At 39.6% G+C, this 16,616-nt stretch overlaps 1 protein-coding gene across 1 annotated transcript in view; it reads left to right on the forward strand.

Moving 5' to 3' along the window:
* THRB (thyroid hormone receptor beta) overlaps positions 1 to 16,616 on the forward strand; it is a 381,609-nt gene that overhangs the window by 62,581 nt on the left and 302,412 nt on the right.

A 16,616-nucleotide genomic window follows, 5' to 3' on the forward strand; every position in this document is an offset into this window, starting at 1 on the left:
AATGTTGATGAAAGGAATCCTTAGTATGTAAAAAGCTTTTTAAATTCAATAGGAAGAAAACTGAATAGTCGCAATTTTTTAAAGAATGGATAAAGAATAAAAATAAATGTAAATGGGCTATAAATTTTTAAGTGACACAAAGATTTAACCTCATTAAAGAATAACAGGAGTACGTCCTGCTAAAGTGTCACAGATTAGACAAAGTGGTCATATATAGCATCACCTCATGGTGCAAGGGAATTGGCGCTTTCTTCCACTGCTAATGGTGCATTTTGTAAAAGGACAATTTGTCAATGCGCATCAATAGCCTTAAAGGGTGTATACACTTTGATCTATGGATACCACATCTAGGGACTTATCCTAAGGATGGCATCATGAATGTGAACAAAGACTTCTTTTTAATAATCAGAGAAAGTGAAAATCTGAGACAACTGCTAACAGTTTGATAAAATATATTCGGCATATTCCTATGATGGAATATAGGCAACTATAAAAGTGTGACATCTAAAAACACTGAGTAATACAGTAGTATGTAAAAGATGTGTTAAGTGAAAAAGCAGGTTAAGAAGGTTATCAAACAGTATGGACAATAAGATCCTCTTTTTTAAAAAAAGAAAATTTATATCAGAATGCTAAGAAGGTTCTTTTCAAAGCAGTCATGTAGCCATTTTTATTCTTTTTGCTTTTCCTTTCTGGTATAACAAAAAAAGTAAATTAAAGAATCATACATAAAATAATGCATTTTAATTTTATTTTTAAATGTTGCTACTAGACTTTTACAATCCTATTAAAAAAATGAGCTCCTTTAACGAGTGTAAGAAAAGTTCTATATTTATGGAAGTTTAAGTAGATATTGAGGAACAAAGAAGGGACAGAGTCAGTTCTCCTTAGCCCTTTGAATTTGTATCACATAGCGCAGCTGTTTTCATTAGGTTTACTTTCTGATTTAGTAGGTGTGGATGGAGCCCCAAAAGTTTCATTTCTAAGAAGTACCCCAAAGCCTGAAGTGTTTCAACCATGTACTCAATCATAACGGGATGTCAGAATCCCTTAGGGAACATAAAAAAATCCTGTTGCCTGGTGCCTACCCCAGAACAGTTAGGTCCAACCTCTGAGTCTTGGACTGGAACGATTCCAGGTACTTCTAGCCCTCCACCGGGTGGAGAATCGCTGCCACCACCACACTTTCAAGCCACCATTTTAATCCTGCCTTAATTTCTGAAATGACAAAACTGAAGCCCTCTGTCTTTGATTAACTGCACTATAAAATACTTTGAAGATCCTTAGTAACCAAGCAGGTAGTTTTAGTAAAATGATTCTCCAATGGCATGCTTAATCTATCCCTGGAAAGCACTTTTATCAGTAACTAACCAACAACTGTTTTCTGCTGGATCGGAACAGAGGATTTTCCTCTGAAAACCATTTGTTTTGAAGTAAATAAAGGCTTTCATTGGGGAAGCTATATAGACCTGGGGATTCATTCTTTTCTTTTAGAATGAAATCAGATTCAATAAACAGATTGTCGCAAAAAGTACTGATGAACACACAATTACCCATCATCACACTAGATGCACGACACTGGGTATAGTGCACAGAGAGTTGTATATATAGAGAGAGAAAGTTATACAGCGCTACCCTTGGAAAGGCTAGGGCTGACCTGGGATCACATGTCTGCTTTACATACAGAGCCATAGTCTGACATGTGAATGAACAGTGATACTTCAAGGTCAGGAATGGGTGCTGAAGTGCAGCGAATGAATTCAAAACACTGAATAAGCTGTGTTCCAGATGCGTATCGTAGGTTAATACTTGGGAACACGGACTTCACATGTCTATGGAAGTAATGGTTGTTAATTCCCCTTTTTAAAAACTCACAAAGCCAGGGCATCGGGAACCAGGCAAACAGGTAGCGCAGTAGGTTTTTCTCATCAATCCTCCCTTTCTTGACCTCCTTCTACTGCAGATGACCCCTTTCCAGCTATATCAGTTATTTACTGTTTTATAGCAAACCAGCCTGCAACTTGGTGGTGTCAGATAACAACGATTTGCAGTTTTTCCCAGTTCCGTGGGTCAGCCAGGCTGGCCGGGCGGTGCTTCTGCTCCGTTTGGCGTTGGTTGGGGATCACTCATTCGGCTGGGCTGGTCTAGAAGCTTCAGGAAGCTTTCCCTTAATTATTGGTGACCTGGTGTTTCTCCTGTGGCCTCACCCCATGGCTGGTTTGGGTGTTGTCCCAGCGTGGTAGTGGGAGGGTGGTCAGAATTCTCACGTGGAAGCTGGCTTCCAAGAAAGAAGTGCCCAAATCTCTTAAGTCTTGGGCTTAGAAATCCTAGGATGGAACACATCACTCCTACCATGTTCTATTGGTCAAAGTAGGTTAATGTAAAAAGGAGGAGAAATGGACCCTACCTCTTCGATGGGGGAGTGGCGTGTGCATTGGGGACGGAAAACACTGATGGTGGCCATCTTTGGAGACTGTCTTCTGGACCATCCTTTCACTGCTGTGTTCTAGAGGAGGCTGAGATGGGAGACTCTCACTCTTCACAAAGTCAGACCTACCAATACAGTCACATCCCAAAAGTTAAGTGGAGGCCAGAGATGTGAAAATTCCTCCACAGCAGCTAAAAGAATGGTGAATTCATGCATGCCTCTCTTTTAGTTCCTGTTTTGTCATAAAAAAAAGTCAGAAATTTAAGTTTGCCTCTGGGGAGGAAATTCATTTTAATTATATCCCAAACCCAACATAACAGTGAAGTAAAAAGGGGTTTATTTGTTTTTCCTGCAAAGTTGAGAGGCAGGCAGTGCAGGGCTGGTGTGGCTACTAATTTAAGCCCACTGCTCCACCCCCAAAACAAAATTGGGAAAATGGTAACTTTCTTAGAACTACCACTCAGATCAAACCCATATCCTTAATTCAGATGATCATGATTCCTCACTCCTGTGCCTTTTACTCTGAGCAATTCTCCATCCATGCCACCAGGTTTCTTGAACGCCTACTTCTTCTGGATGTGATAGCATAGCATACCGGCTTTGTGAACAATTACAGACAGCAGAATTTCCAGCCTTAAAAAATTTGCCAAGGTCCCCAAAGATACTTAAATGTTTAACGAGTTATTTACTACCATACGCCATTTCACTTTTTTATGAAACTACACAAAATCGTTGTTATAATTATTATCCATTAAAGTGGTAAAACATTATTCTCAGGAATAGAAGAGACAGACACGTAAATGCTACTTTAACTGTATTTTTGTTGATATGGGTAGAAGGAGCCCTGAACCAGGACTCAGATAAGCACTAAGATATCAGAGAAGCGTGTGTCTTCAGGGATGTCACCAAATATCCTGGGATCTATGAAATGGAGATGGGAACCTGGGGTCTGTAGACTGTGGGAAAGGAGGCATCCAATGAGAGAATAATGGGAAAGTGATGCAGGAAATCATTCCTGCAGACTTCAGCTATTTTACTTTCATTAATTTTATTAATAGCATCCTCATCATTTTATGTTGTCATCAGGGCAATCCAGAATGCTTCCTTCTGAGCTGTCCATGAAAATCATGGAGAATGCAGATTCAGCCCATTTGCAGCCTTTTTTGCTCTGGGGGATGGACACCGGGGCGGGGCCCGGAGCAGCACTTTCTGGGGAAATTGTCGTAAATATGACTATTGGATTAGTGAAGCCTGAAGATTTGGGAGGTATAGAAAGGAAGAAAAGACAGGATAACTACAGCCACTGTTGGAGGGTGGGCCGGGTAGGTGCCGTTTCCCGATCCTTCTCATTTAAAATCCCGCAGCCGGGCCCTGTGAAGAATCTGCATTGTTAGACTCATTGCCTGGAGAGGAACAAGCCTTAGATTGCTGACTTGCGGAAAGTTCATTAGAGAATAAGTAGTGGGGCCAGAATTCAAATCCCACAAACTCCTGAGCCTGTTTATGCTCCCAGAGCCCCCAGGAACCACAGCATCCGCTCACTAAGGCCAAAGGAGGATGAGAGAGGCTCAGCACAGAGACAGTCTGGTAGCCAGGCTGGCCGCAGGGGTGGGACCCCGGCTGTCGCTCAGGTCCCGCTCAGGATGGCCCCACACTACCTCCAAATTCCTAATAATTTTTAAACAAGTGGCTCTCATTTTCACTTTCTCCTGGGCCTTGCTAATGTGGCCAGTTCTGGGAGACACTCAAGGGAGAGAAAGTGTGGAAGGAACGGCCCGCCTTACTTCTCCAAAATAACACATGTAAAGCAGAGGGAAAGGAGAGAAGGATTCAGGTTTGTTGAGCACCAATTGTCTGTTGGGTGTGTATCCATGTCATTTTCACACTCATTAATTAATTTCAACTCCAGAATAATTATCAGAGGTAAATAAGTTCATCATTTTATAAACACGGAAACACGTTCTCCTCTGAGAGGTGAGGCCATTTGCAGAAGGTTCCACTGTTGGGAGGAGGTGGTGCTCGGACTCATGGCCAAGCGTGCCTGACTTCTTGGGTCTTACTCCTTTAACCCCTCCAGGTTGCTCCAGGGGTGAGATAAAAATATACATATATACCTACTCCTCATGGGTTTATTATTATGAGGTGATTTTCCACCTTTGCAGAAATAGATTAAGCTATGATTAAAGTTTTCAGTAATGTAGAATTGCCCTCTGCAAAACTTACTAACTTATTTTTGGTTGAGCCTGACCTAATGAAAGGTTCCCAAAGATGGAAGCTGCGATATGTAAATATGATCAAGATATGACAGCAGTATTACTGGACAAAGGACTCTGCAGTGTTATTTTTATAAACAAATTGCGTCAAGGTTCTTAAATCTTTGAAGAGTAACAAACTAGGAGTCCAGAGACCTGAGCTCTACATTTGGCTTTCTGTAAACTTGGGTAAGTCATTTGACTTCTCAGAGTCTCAACTCTGAATTGGAAGAGGAGGATCTTACAGCTGTGGTCAAAAAGGTTCCATCATAATTAGAACCCTAAGGAGAATTCTTTTTTATGCCTGAAGCAGGAAGCCTTGATAGGCTTTGCATTTAGAGGCAGGTCCTTAAGTGAGAGGGAGGAGAGGAAAGAAAGTAGGGAAAGGACCCTTTCCCCTTGAGCAGGCTGGCTTTCTCACCCTGTCCATGTGCCTTTGGCCCTGTCTGCCTTCAGTAGGCCCAGTTGCTTGTCTGGGATGGCAGTGAATCTGCCACCAAGCTGGGAGAGGTGGTGCTTGCTGAGGAGGGAGATGAGAGGAGCTGTAAGTTCACCTAGTGTTTCTCAATCATGATTTAACCCTTTTGCTTTCTATTTCAATGCCTTGTGGTCAAGGACCTGATGGCTGTGTTCTAGCTATTGCTCTACAGTTGACTGCGAGTGGTTTCATGGTTATGGGTCTATGCTCAGCTGCCAGAGCGCCATGTTGATAAATGATGGCTGTCATGGGCACTGGGTGTTTGGAGAATGACAGATGGGGCTCATATCCCATCTAGTGGATAGTGGCCATCCCTAGCTTAACATAGACTTTCCAAAAATATTTCTTGGATGACTGAACAGCCATTTCTGTCAGTGTTAACTATTGTACCTATGAGAAAAGTTGTAGACCCATAAGTTGGCTAAGAAGATTCTAGAAAATTTAGGGCATTGTCCTATATAAGTGAAATAGTGGAGTTTCTCTTGATTTCTCAGGATGTGGGTCACAAAACATTTGCATAAGATTCACCTAGTGAGCTTGTTTAAAGTACAGATTACTGGGCCCCATCCAAGACTTTCTAAGTCAGATTCTTTGGAGGCTAAGACCCAGGAATCTGCATTTTCACAAGTGTCCTCAGTGACTGTGTCTGTGTATACTGAAGTTGGAGCATGCCATATAAGACTGGGTAATTTTTTAAACTGGCAATATTTTCATTTATCACATCAGAATCTCGACCAAGAAGCCACTTTGCAAATGGTGCTGCAAAAAAGATTATAACTACACAGTGTGAGTAAATTCTTCAGGGTTCAGTGTGGGGGATCTAGATATGTAAAACTGAAGGGCAAATAAAGCCTTCTTTAAAAAGTTTCAGAGTTGTAGTTTAACCAAGTGACTCTACGTAAGGTCACAGAAAAATGATCTGGTTTTTAATCCACATACCTTTGACATGTGTGTGTGTGGACATAAATGTGCAAACCATGGAAGGAGAACAGGGTCATAGGAGACTACAGCAAAGATTGAAGGCTGGCATCTCCTAGAAGAATGACCAGCTTCCAGGAGATAATTAGACAAGTAGGCATAGGTGAGAACAGGGAAGAAAAAAGGAGAAATAAGACAAACACATAAAGGCCTTGAGAAAAAGAACTCCACCTCAGACAGTCACACGACTGTGTTGGCTTTGGACCAGGCAACCCGAGAGTGAATCCGCGTCTGCCGCTTACCCAGGCCTGGGATGATGGGTGGGTTACCTCCTCCATCTAGATCCCTCATTCTTCATCTGTGAGATTGTATGATGATAGAACCAGCATGATCAGCGACCCAGGTGGTGGTGAGGGTTAACCAGGAAAACAGCCTGAAGGGCTGGCGTGTTACCAGCTGTCAGTGGCATCCATGGGAGAGGGGCCAACGCTACAATGACTTCCTCTTTTGAAGCATGGCTAATCGACACTGCTATTTTCAGGAGGGGTCATTTTTCTGTGAATGCAAGTGTTGATTTCACAGGAGACTCAGCTGCTCCTCCATGAGGAAACCTTTTCAGAAAGACAAGAGGGTTCTCTAATTGGGATCACTGGCCCCTAGAATTAGCTTGCAGTCCAGGGATCCTGCCTGAGGAGAAGCCAAAAGTTAGGTGATCCCAAGGCAGACTTAATTATGTAGTTAACTGATTCGACAGAAATATTTGGGGCCTGAACCTGTCCTTACGTGTCAGCCCGCAGTTCCTGCCCTACAGTTGCCCACAAGCTTGTAGGTGGCGATAGGAACACAGAGAAAATGCTGACTAGCCATAGACTCTCTCCAGAAGCAGGGGAAGAGGGAACTTTACTGATGAGAAGATGTTTGAATTTGGATTTGAAGGATGAATACAAGTTTTCCAGGTTCCACTTGGGGAAGCCATGTCAGGCAAAGGCTAGAGTGTTTTCAGTTGTATGGACTATGAACCACTGAGGGGTGAGTGAGACTGAGTAGTGGATTTCACTTTCTGCTCTAGTGCCGTGGATGTGGACAGTGGGCAGTTGGTTCTTGGCGGGTTTGCCAGCCAAGGCTTAAGGATTTTAGTTTAATTACAGCAGCCTCATGGAAGGGATGGAAGAACAGCTCTGCTTCAGAGGCAGAAGTGGCTAAATTCCCGGTGACAGATTTGCAAAGTCGATCCAACATAGTGATGGGAAACTTTCCCATAAGCTCTTTATCTTCAACTGTCTTTTAAAGTCAAGACGTCCAAGAAACTTAAGAACTGTTTCCCAGTTCCAGAATCAGAGGCCAGACAGAAACATTCTGGTGGGATTGACATTCCGTCCTCCCTCATTTATTTTACATCTTTAGGGTGTTCTCCCCAGCATACTTACATAAACACACAATGATAGATGTTTAATGAATCCCCACTTAAACTATAGAAAATGTGCTTTATTAATAGGCCACTTCAATTTTGAGGGCCATCCAATCAGATAAATTAGCCATAATTCTGTGTTCGTGTGTGTGTGTGTGTGTGTGGTTGGTTTACAAAATGAAACAATGAAGAGTAAATATATATGCATAAATACAGATTTAAGAACTGCCCTTTGTGCTCATCAAAATACTTTTTCTCTAAGACAAAAGAAATGTTATGTTTTCCTATTTAAAAAGAGTTTTTGATTGAACTGAGTCCATGTTCAAAACCATTAAATTCAGACCAGTGTCCAGTGTCAACTTCTCCACAGAAATAAACTCGATCTAGTCCACTGAGTCTCAAAATTCAGCCCGTTATCCAATTCAGCTGAGGGGCTAATTAGAATGTCGGCTCCTGGGCTCACCTAAGGAGACCGTTCAGGAGGTCTGATGTCATGCCCAGGAATCGGCACTTTTAACAACCCAGAGACTTTGATCCAAGTGATCTAAGTATCAGAATTTGAAAAACACTTTAGCCCTTCTTGCCTAGAGAGTTCACTTAAAAGTCAGACGAGGTTAATAGGTTGCTTGATGAATTAGAGCAATGCCGCAGATTGTTCTGAAGGGGGAGTCCTGGTTGAGGCCAAAGAACCACTCATTAAACAGCTGGATTTGTCTTTTACCATCAGAGGGCTTTACGCACGTAGGCCCCCAGGGAAGGCTAGCTGATTCTTGTCCTTTTTCTCCTCTTTTTCATTCTTTTCACTGCTCATTAGCTCTTCATCCTGCAAATGCGGTTCCCAAAAGGCAGCCCGCAGTGAACTTTGGAAGGCACTTGGAGGCCCTGAATACATCTTCACCTCATCAGCCATCCATTTATACATATTATTCTGGGGAAGGCTCCTTCTGGCTACTTTATTCTATTCCATGTGACTTCCTAGTAGTGAACTTGGCCTGTCTGGATTCAAGTATCTTGTCTCTTCTAAACTTGCATCCTTATCTCCTTTGCTGTATCTATGCCTTGCAGATCCTTTAATCCATATGAAAGCACTTGAGGGAAGAAGTTATATTTCTATAAGGCAGTGTCATTCACATACTCTTTATATGCCTCAGCATAACTGACCTGGAATTTTGCAGTTGTGTTTTTGAATGTCTGGCAAACTAATTTTCTGAAACAATTTTGATTTCAAATATTTCATTCCATGGACCACTTTGAACACATATGCATACTTCTTAGAATATGATTATAGGTTATTGGTTCAGAAACTAGAGTCATTAAGCATCAACTATTTTACACAAAATCCAATGGAGTTCAAGTATTGTTAAATAAGATAAGATCATATTAAAAAATCCATCTTATCCATTCAACATTTTCATAGCAAAGGCATACTTGAAAAAATGTATTTTATAATTCTACATCTATTGTTGTGGGTTTCTGGAACCCCTTAATTTGAAACAAATTTTTATTTTGTTATATGAGAATGGCAGTTTCTTAATGGCTTATAGTTCAGATTTCTTGGACTGATTTTTTTTTTCTCTTTCAACTAAATATTTATTGGATTCTTTAAAAATTACCCCAATAACAGTACCAAAACCAAAATGGCTTCTGCAGTATTGGGATCCAGGCCTTTTCCTCAGAGAGACAAACAAATATTTATCCAAAACTAGACAGATAGTTAACTTGACTAGAGAGCATTAAGTTAACATTAGAGTCAATCCTTCAAAATCAAAAAGGGATAGATTCTTTATGAGACTTAACCTGATAAGAACTGTGAAGGGTCTGAAATTTTTAGCCCACTGGCAAGCTAAAAAGTTAGTCTGCCACAGTTTAGTGAATGAGGGTAAAAAACACGATACTCTTGGGTCAGAGACGAAGGAGAGCTTGTTACTCATAGCATTAGCAGTAGCCATAATATCATCATTTTCTTGCGTCTGTTCCCTGAGTCCTGGTTCCCACAAGGTGATGCAAAGAGGTCCAGGTAACACCTGAAGTGAGTTGCATTACTAGGAGTCCTGAGTTTAGGGCACTCAAATCTTTTGTAATAGGCTCTAAGCATACCTGGCCTTTAATGTAGCAAGAGACCTTCTCTTTCCTCCAAGTCTGTTCACTGCACAGACGTCCTTGAAAAGCTGGTCTGCAACAAAGGCAATCAGTATCTCTTCTCACAAGACTTGCAGAAACTTGAAAGACCCATGGAGAATTGTCCCCCAATTATACCGTGAAAAATACTTAGCTCTTGAATACATGTATTTGAGCCTTTTGGGAATACATTTCAGCAAATGCTGTTTTATTTTAGGTAGGCTTACTGGCTAACACAGTTTTGTAGGAAATCACTCCCTCTACCAAAATGGATTACATTTGTAAAGGGCATTGGTAATACAGTACTCACGGAAATCTTTGTTTTTATTTATTTTCCTGCAAATATAATGCGTCTGTACCCAGGATATAACTGATGGGCTGACTATTCCATATTTGCCCCATTAAGTGATAGTTTAATGTCAGGGATTATAACTGCTTCATGATTAAGTGTTCTCAAAGACAAAATTCAAAACTGATTTCTCTAGAAACATTTACGCATACCCTGAACCAGCAATTTTTTTGTGTATTTGTTTTTTTTTTAACATTATGTAATGTAGTTCTGCTTAGATGACCATGGGAAAAGTTTTATTTATGTAACTTTTTCTTGGTCTGAATTACCACACAATTATTTCAACCTGTTTTCCCTGTATTGTGTTGTAGAGTTTCTAAGACACGGATATGTACTGTTTACTTAGCATACCTGGAAAGACAGAGGAAGAAGGAAACCAAATAAGTTCTTACTATTAACTTTGGTCTTCCTCTCAAATTGACTTTGTTAAAGTAAACTTGACATACTTACACTGGGAGTGATTACTTAACTGTCCCTTGAATCAAGAAAAAGAATTTGCAGGCAACAATCGGCTTTTTTGTTCCTGGAAATACAGATTTTCTTTTCATAAAGATTCATTTTATTGGCTGTCTATTTTGCTTCATTTCTGCAGTATATTCCTTGAATTCTCTCTAAGCACTAATGCCATCAGGGTTGAGTTGGTGGAATTCAGTGTTTCCGTTTACTGTTCAAGTGCATTACTACTTCCCTACCATTGCATTTGAAAATGCAAATACACCGTAGGGATGTAGGGAAAGTGTAGCCTCATGTGTTTCTTCTATTTGACGCCAATTCTGGGTCCCCAGCTAGGGGAAGTCATATGTAGATGTAAAGCAGAGATTAAAAAAAAAAAAAAGCAGCTGGTGATATCTTCCTGTCCTTGGATTGGTCCAGAGGTGGCCAAATACAGTCCTTTCTCATCCTCTTTCTTCCCAGTTCACTCTGCTGAGTGAGTATGCATGTTTAATTCCAGAGTGACCCAAACTAAGACACAAATGAACTTATTTACAAAACAGAAACAGATGCATAGACATAGAAAACAAGCTTATGGTTACCAGGGGGAAGGGTGTGGGGAGGGATAAACTTGGAGATTGAGAACTGGCAGATACTAACTACTACATATAAAACTGATAAACAACAAGGACCTATTGTATAGCACAAGCGACTATATTCAATACCTTGTAATAGCCTCCAGTGAAAAAGAATATGAAAAGGGATATATATATACACATATACACACACACACACATATATATATAATATATATATATATAACTGAATCACTATGCTATACACCAGAAATTAACACATTATAAATTGACTATATTTCAATAGGAAAAAAAACTAAGGCCATCCTTGCTTTTAGAGTTCCCTGGTTTTTTTCCTTTAATTTAGGGGGATTTTGGGGGGGGAGGGGAAGGTAATTAGGTTTATTTATTTATTTTTAATGGATGTACTGGGGATTGAACCCATTGATCTATACCCTCCCCCTTAGAGTTTCCTGTACATTATAGCCTATAGAAGAATGATGTGGACCAAGGGTTAGAATATTTGTAGGAAGGAAAAAACTCTAAGAGAAACTGATAACTGAAGCCCATCATTTTGACGTTTTAGTCTCTAAGGAATAAATGACAAATTGTTGGTAATGCTGCTCTGGTTTTCTCTACTAGCAAGTTATTATTTGCTGGTTGCAATCAGAACATGAGGGGGTCACTGATTCATTCAAGAAGTCATTCTAACTCAATGGAACATGACCTCAATTTCATCCAATTACATTTTAGATCTAGAGGAGACCTAGGAGATAATTTAGGCTCATTTTATAAATGCTTATTGTTAAACCAGAAAGAAGGGACTTGCCCAAGGCAGGTGGGTAGCCTAGTGATTCAATGGTCTTTCTCCTCACCCGTGATACTTTTGCCAGGGAGCCTGAACCAGCCCTTTCTTAATCACCAGTAATAAGTACCTACAGCTCTGCTATGTTTAAGGGCCACTGCTTTGAGCAACACGGACATGGTTCTGCTCTCAGATTGCTCACCAGCTAGGAAGACCCGTTGAACAATGAGCTGAATTTTAGCCAAAAGTATTATGAGAGAGTACAACAAAGGGGTGTCAAGGAAGAGTTCCCTGTTTAGCTGGGCCTTAAATGAAAAGAAAATTAATAAAAGCAATAAGGGAGGGAAGCTTTAATGGTATGTAGCAAGGAGGATGTGATGTTACTAAGATGGGAGAGTCCAAAGAACTTGGATGTCCTGAAAAGCCAGTGGAGCAAGAGCAGAGAGACAGAAGGGAAGAGGGAAGAATGGCGCAACATGAGGCTGGACAGGTAGGCGGGAGCCGTGTTGAGAATAGAGACATGATGTAAAGAGTTACAGAGAGTCACTGAAGGGTTTTAAACAGGCAATCTGCGTGCATGGGCACTGACGGCAGAGTGGAGAGGGATATGGTTGGAAAAAGGAAGTGGAGGTAAGATGCTCCCCGAGTCATCAAACCAATGATGGTGGTGAGAACTGTAGTGGTGGTGCTTTTGGGTGGTGCTTTCCATTCATAAAGGAGTGACTTTCCTCTGAAGCATCCAGTGAGACAAGCTACCCCCAGCTGCTTCCTGCTCCTCCTCTTCCTCCTACCCTCTTCTTTGATTCTTCCAGCTACAACTCTCCTAATTTAGAGCTAGAATCCAAATCAGGACCAACCAGGATTTCCTTGCAGCTGAGCACAGCCAGGTCTAATTCATGGCCCCAGGGGTCACACACCACTGTTTCTGTCTCCAGGTTGGACTCACCATTTGGAAGAGCACAGGGCTACCAGGGGTAAGAGTAGGCAAGAAACAGATATGCTTCATGCCATTTGATTTGTTTATCAGAGCTTTGTTTTGTTAGGAGATTATTAATACTGTTTTCTTAAGGAAACTTTTTTACTGGATAAAAACAACTTGGAAAATAAAGGAAACTTAGATGAACAAAATCATCCAAAATTCCACAATTCAAATCAAATAGCTTATACTTTTGGAATGTTTCTTTCCAGTCTTTTTTTTCTAAGCATATTTTTAGCATATTGGGATCTCACTGGTATGAAAAGTTTATATACCATTTTTACAGAAATATTGTTAGCATTTTTGAGTGTTCATTGTATGTAAGACACTGAACAGAGTGCTTTGCAAACACTATCAGAATTCAACCCTTGAAACAACCTTATGAGATAAGATCTATTATTATCCCTTTTTATAAGTGAGGAAACTGAGTCATAGAAAGATTAAGCAATTTTTAACAGCTTTATTGAGGTATAATTTTTTTATTGAAGTATAGTTGATTTACAATGTTGGGTTAGTTTCAGGTGTACAACAAAGTGATTCAATTATGCATATACATATATATGTGTGTGTGTGTGTATATATGTGTATATATATATATATATATATATTCTTTTTCAGATTCTTTTCCATTACAGTTATTGTAAGATATTGAATATAGTCCCCTGTGCTATACAGTAAGTCCTTGTTGTTTGTCTATTTTATATATAGTGGTGTATATATGCTACAAACTCCTAATTTATCCCTCCCCCCCACCCCTTTGGTTTGTTTTCTATGTCTGTGAGTCTATTTCTGTTTTGTAAATAAGTTATTGAGGTATATAATTGACATACCATGAGCTGCACATATTTAAAATCTACAATTTGATAACTTTTGACATATGTATATATCTGGAAGTCTTCACCATAGTCAGAGTGATGAACTTAATTGTCACCCCCAAAGTTTCCTCTTCTCCCTTAGTTATCCCTTCTCCCCACAGGACCCATCCCTAGGCAACCAGAGAGCTGTTTTCTGTCACTATAGATTAGTTTGACTTTTCTAGAATTGTGGACTCATTCAATGTGTATCATGTTTGTTGTCTGGTTTCTTTGACTCAGCATAATTATTTGAGATTAATCCATGTTGTTGCATGTACCAGTAGTTCTAATAGTACTAATTCTTATGGCCAAGTGGTATTCCATTGTATGGATAACACAATTTGTTTATCCATTCACCTGCCAATGCACATTTGGATTGTTTCCAGTTTTTGGCCTTTACCAATAAAACATCTATGAGCATTAGTATACAAATCTTTGTGTGGGTACATGCCTCCGTTTTTCTTGGGTAAATACTTTGGAATGGAATGGCTGGCTCATAGAGTAGGTGTATTCAGAATACATAAAGAACGCTCAAGACCCAATAATAAGAAAACGAGCAACCCAAAATAAAAAACAGGCAGAAGTTGTAAACGTACACTTCACCAAAGAAGATATACAGATGGCAAATAAGCCGATGAAAAGATGCTCAACATTATTAGTCATTAAAGAAATTCAAGTTAAAACCACAATGAGATACCACTGCACCTTGATCAGAATGGCTAAAGTGAAGATTGACCATTCCAAGTGTTGGTGAGCAAGTGGAGGGACTGCCCCTCACACTCTGCTGGGGGAAGTGTACAGTGGTACAAACACTTGAGAGAATTGATAGTTTCTTAAAAGGTTAAGTGTCAATTTACCATTTAAGTTTCCCGTGGCTGCTGTTAACAAATCACTATCAACTTGACAGATTAAAACAACAGAAATTTATCTAAGTGCTGAAGTCCAAAATCAAGGTGTCAGCAGGGCTGTGCTCCTTTCAGAGGCTCTAGTGAAGATTCTGTTGTTTGCCTCTGCCGGCATCTGGTGGTCGCCAGCATTCCTTGGCTTGAGGCTGCCATTATTCTAGTTTCTGCCTCCATCTTTATATCACCTCGTCCTTCTTGATGTCTCTATCTAAACTCCCTGTGTCTCTTCTAATAGGAAATCATGTCATTATATTTAAGGTCCACTTGCATAATCCAGGATAATCCCTGCTTCTCAGGACCCTTAATTTAAGCACATTTTTTTTGCCATATATGATAATATTCACAGGTTCTGGGGATTGGGACCTGGACACATCTTTTAGAGGGGTTACATTCAACACTTACCATAAGGAAAATTGTAACCTCATATTATAACCCAAGCACGTTTCCATTTTATGAAAATTCTCTGTAAATATCTTTTCAAATTATCACAGAATTCTTGCTACATCAGTGGATGTATCACAATGAACTATCACAACTGTTGAATGTTAAAGAGATTAGGAAGAGATGCATTATTTAAAATAATACTGCAGGAAGCATCTTTGTATGTAGAGCTGTTTTTTCTGTATTTTGAGATTTTTTTTCCCCTCTTCATTTTCATAAGTGAGTTCAGTGGGTCAAAAGCTATAATTATGAACTTATTTGTGCATCTTCCGGAGGGGTAGTACCGATTTACATTCTATCTGGAGTATAAGAAAGTCTCTTTACCTGCTCCTCCCTTTTTAAAGTAAAAATTCTTTTTGCAAATTGGTAGGCAGAAAATGGTGTCTTATTTTAATTTGTATTCCTAATGAAATGAGATGCTTTCCTGTATGTTTTAACCAGAGTATTTTTGTTTTCTAAAATTTTGTGTCCTCTGCCCGATTGTCAATTGGATGATGCTTTTTTAAAACATGATCTTCTATGAACTCCATATAGTTAAAAATAGTGAAAACTCTAGAGAGTTTGTGTTATGAATGTTTCTCTGAGCCTGTGGTTTGCTTTGGAATTTTGACAAGTTTTGATTTGTGGGGGTTTTAACAAACGAAAGTGTAAATGATCTTGCACAGGGACATTCTATTGAGGTTTTCCTTTGTATTTCTCCTGCTGTCGCAGATAACTATTTATCTAATTTTCTCCTAGTTTTTAAAAATCAATCTGTACTTTTCCTTTGACATATGGAGTAAAGCTGAGATAACAACTAAGTTGTCTGCAACTCTAAATAATTAATTATCTCAAAATCATTTTTATTGAATAATCCATCCTTTTATTGTTGATTTGTCTTCTTTCTCATTTTTAAAGGTTCTCATATAAACTAGAGTCTGTTAGTAGAATGTTTTTTTCTATCCCATTTGTCTATTTTTGGCCAATACAAGAGATTTATATTGAAATTTTAAGGTATATTTTAATATCTAGGCAAATCAGGTCATGCAGTAATCATTCACCTCTAATCATGGAAGTCTTTTGTTTACATACAGTACTGTCATTGCATGTTATAAAAGCCAACAGGCTAGCACATAAATCATCTTGCCAGTAATGTATATCAGTTTTTCTTCTATAAATTAGCACATGTATTTTTTACCCATTATGATGGAGTACTCTCTATATATAATGTTTACATCCTTCCCTCTCCTGTTCCTATCCTCTACCCAAACCCCCTGCCAGAGGATATAGTATATTTAGAAGCGTCCTTGAAACTTTTAAACTGTTTGACAAAAATACTTCCAGCATGCTGATTTTCTCGCCCTCAGTCACAGTAAAGACCAGCTTCTACTCAGCTCATCAGACCCCAGGTCCCTGCGTTCTGATTTGGTTATTTAGATCAGGCTTTCTCAACCTTGGCACTGTTGACATTGTGGGTTAAAAAATTCTCCTTTGTGTCCTATACACAGTAGAATATTTACCAGCATTCCCCCACGAGTTGCCAGTGACACCTCCCCTCCCTGCTCCATTTGTGACAATCAAAAATGTCTCCGATATTGCCAAATGTCCCCTCTCATAAAAAATTGCCTGCATTGAGAATGATTCACTTAGGTCAAAGTAGTCAGAAGGCATGCAGCATAATAAATGTGTTTAACCTTT

The sequence above is a fragment of the Camelus ferus genome, chromosome 1, assembly GCF_009834535.1.
Source record: "Camelus ferus isolate YT-003-E chromosome 1, BCGSAC_Cfer_1.0, whole genome shotgun sequence".
NCBI lineage: Eukaryota > Metazoa > Chordata > Mammalia > Artiodactyla > Camelidae > Camelus > Camelus ferus.